The sequence below is a fragment of the Triticum aestivum genome, chromosome 6A, assembly GCF_018294505.1.
Source record: "Triticum aestivum cultivar Chinese Spring chromosome 6A, IWGSC CS RefSeq v2.1, whole genome shotgun sequence".
NCBI classification, from domain to species: Eukaryota; Viridiplantae; Streptophyta; class Magnoliopsida; order Poales; family Poaceae; genus Triticum; species Triticum aestivum.
Window position 1 is genome coordinate 545,547,701 of NC_057809.1, and position 3,975 is coordinate 545,551,675.

Below are 3,975 nucleotides of genomic sequence, written 5' to 3' on the forward strand. Positions count from 1 at the left end.
GGCGGGAGGCGGCAACTGCCCACGTCGCGGCAGTGAGCAAGGGACGAAGGCAACCTCACCGGCTTTGTGAGAGAGAACGGCGGGGACCCCTGATCGGGACGTGCCGATAGTGGGTTTTCACCATCGGAGACGGCCACCGCATCTACACTAAGCATCCACGCCTTCCCCAAGCGGACGTGATCCGTCGGGATGTTAGAGATGTGGCCACAGTCGTTTTGTGCGAGAGAGTGTGAAGAGAGCAACCCCAGCAAGCAACCGTGTAGGCTGGCCCGTCCTGACTATGTATAGTGGAGCGGTTTCCTTTTCTCTCCATATGAACCTATCATATTGCGTACGTGCCACTGAAGAAAAAAACTTTATTTATAAATAACGCGGAACCTACTACTCGTTCTCCTATAACCTTGCGCTTGGCATCTCCAAAATATTAACCTTGCGATTGGCTCTTTGCCTCTTCGGGAAGTCGAGCAATAATGGTAGTGCAGTATATATCGTTCTGGCTATATGAGACCTAATGAATTGCTGCATGTCCACCACGTGGTGAGGGTCGAGGGGCGAGGGAGAACGGAGCAAAATGAGTGAATCTACACTCTAAAATACGTCTATATACATCAGTGTTTGGAGTATGTACTAGTAGTTCATATTGAAATCTACTAAAGGACATATATATTCCAAACAATATGATATAATCTCTATAACCAAGATAGTAGGGACGAGGAGTAAACGGAGGGAGTAGTAAATTTTTCTCCTCGGCCTGCGAGCCACCGCGCGCATGGGCGAGGGAGCGGGCATAAGACGTAGTAAGCAAGCTTCACCTCATCCTGCGAGCCACTGCGCCCGTGGGCGGGGGAGACAGCGTACTAAGCAAGCTTCTCCTCATTCTGCGAGTTGACGGGACACATCAAAAGTACTCCAGTGTATAGAGCCTTGCCTCTAAGGTAGGCCCCACATGGTTTGCCTCTTTTTTTAACATAACACGTCAAGTCGCAATTTGTTTGTTCACTCGTGGTAGACGATCCTCCCTCCACCAAGTGGATAACCAGTACACGTGCCAAATTACCACGTGGGCTACCTTTTTCGTACAGAAATGAGCTCCACCGTGTACCCGCGCGGGTGTGGTTGGGAAAGAGACGGGAGTACATGCACCGTGCATGCACCTCTTCTCTTCGTGCATGTCCCCCACCTATGTGGGTGTGTGTGAAAGATACAAACCGCATTCGTGAGTGTTTTTTTGGGGGTGGGGGTTGATTTCGTGAATTATTTGTGGGAATATGTGTCGATGACATCTCAAACAAATTTTTGCATGCAATGTGTGTGAAAATGGAGGCCTATCCATATCATACATAGAGGGTCGGGCAATCCACGAGAAGAGAGGGAGGGGTCATAGATATTGATAGAGTCGAAGAGAGGATCAAGTGGGTGGGTGCGAGATCGATGAAGAGAGCCATCGAAATTGTGTGTGTGTACAAGTCAAAGATATAGGGCGACTGGCCTACCGGAACGTTAGATGGCACACGTCAAGTTTGTGTGTGGCAGGGAGACATGACTAGAGCGCTCGATGTATCAGTGTGTGTGGGGAGGGGAGGGGGTGGTGGGAGGGGTAGGCAGAGGCCTAACTATAGAGGTAGAACGACTCGTATATGTGTTGAGAAGGAGAGACCCAGCTATGTCTTGAGGGAGATCGGTCGACATCCATACATAACTAAAGGATGGGAAATATGATGGGAGAGAGAGAGGAGAGAGAGAGGGGTAGAGTGCTGGATGGGTGATGGAGTTGCTTCTCGAAGATGGTGGGAGAGGCCTACTAGACAAACTGAGGGCGGAATTGCAATGTTATCAATAAGAGTGGGGATGTGTTTCTGTGTGTGCCTGTGCGTGATAGATCTGTCGGGACGCATCCATGGATGATGAAGGGGAACCATGTGTTTGGTAAGCAAACCTAACTAGATCGGTAGATCAATTGTTGTTTGTCGGAGGAAGGGAGAGACACAACTAATGAGGTAGATCGATTGACGTGTGGGTAAAAACGAGTTATAAGGACCTAGCTAGCTATATGTATAGCGAGAGATCGGTCGGTGTACGTCCATTTGTTAGAGGCAAATAAGGCCCAGCGAGACGGATAGACAGAGAGAATGGAGCTAGGAGGTGGTGCGAGAGGCCCAACTACTAGCTAGATAGGGGGAGGAGTGTGCGGCTGTGAGAGCGATGAAAAGAGGTGCGAGAGTTTACACGTGTGTCTGACCGTATGAGAGACACGAGGCAAGGACACATAAAGGAGGAGATTGAAGGTGTGTTTGTATGTTGTAGGCAGGCATCGCTGGAGAGGTTTATCGATCGGTGTGTGTCGGAAAGGAGTTGTGGAGACTCTGGGAGAACGACCTAAAGAAAAAATGAATGTGCCCGGTGGATAGAATGCCGAGGGAGGGGGAGGGCGAGGAGGGCGTGTGCATGCACGAGAGAAAGTTAGTGGTAGCTACAAAGGTTAGAGGATTGTGTGGGTGTAAGAGACTAACAAAGATCATAATTTGATATGAAAGCGGATTCATATATTTGAATAGGAGATCATAGTGTTTTAAACATTGCATGCATGAATATAGCGGTGATACACGTGTTGTGCACATGTTATACCATAATGTGATAATGCATGGCGTTTGCAACTCACAGCTAAATGCCGAACAATCTAAACCATACTATACATCAAACAATCTCACATTTTATTTGAATTTGTGATAATGTGTGGCATTTGCAGCTTACAACTAAATATCGAACAATCTAAACAATACTATATATCGAACATTCTCACATTTTATTTGAATTTGTGGTAATGTGTGGTGTTTGCAACTCACATCTAAATACTTGTAGGCGTAGGGGGCGGGGCACCATACATAATGTGATAAACACATTATACATATGAGACATGGTTTAGATTATGAAGATCTAGCTAGAGCTAGAAATGTAATGTGATTTGAAATCAAAATAAAGTGGATTCAAAAAATCTAGTTCGAGTTCATATAGTACACATAGTTCATATGTAACTCGAGACTAATCATGTGGTGTGCTGTGAAGATAATACACAAACGATGGTTTAACTTGACAATAATGATGATTGTACATCTTAGTAAAACAGAGAAACGAATTCAAATGCTTTGACTTCACAACAATCATTATTGTAGATCTTATTCAAATAGAGAAACGAATTCAAATTTAGTTCATATTGAAGCGGTAGTATATATGTTTGGAATGCACTAAAACGTTCATTTGAGTAGTAGGTTGCATGCATTATACACGTAGCGAAATATTTTAATTGAACATAACATGAATTCAAAGTTTTGAATCATATTTGTAGCGCGCATTGATTTGGTACAGTACATGTTAGGCTTGTCCGGAAATTTCAACCCGCACCTTGTTAGCCCGAAATATTTAAGATATTTTTGTGTCTTGTTGTGCTCCGACTACTCCCTCCATCTCAACCCGTGCCTTGCTATTCCGAAATTACAACGCGTGCGAAAACTCCCACCTCCTGTGAAATCCCAACACGCGAAATGCCCGTGGTACCCCTGAACCGAAAGAACCGCCTCAAATCGGTGGGGGTACTTTCGTAACTTACCCCACATTTCGGACAAGCGCGTCTGTAAGCCATGGTTCCCCACTGCCATCCCATCCGCCCACCGATTTGTACACCAAGGCCGCGAAAACCCGCGACGAAACCCCACACCCTGCTCCGTCCGCCACCCAGTCGGAGCCTCTTCCCCGATGACGTCGTCCACAGCAACACCTCGATGTCCCTCATCCACCATACCGGATGAGGATCCGTCGTCGATCTCATCGTCCCGCCGGTTCAGCCACCCCATCCTCCACCTCCAAGGAGCTGCCCCGACATTCCCCTCGTCTTTCGCGCCACCTTCATTCCCACACCGCCATCTTCACCTGCACCACCGGAAGAGCATCATCATCACCGTTTCCTCGGATGAAGTTGCG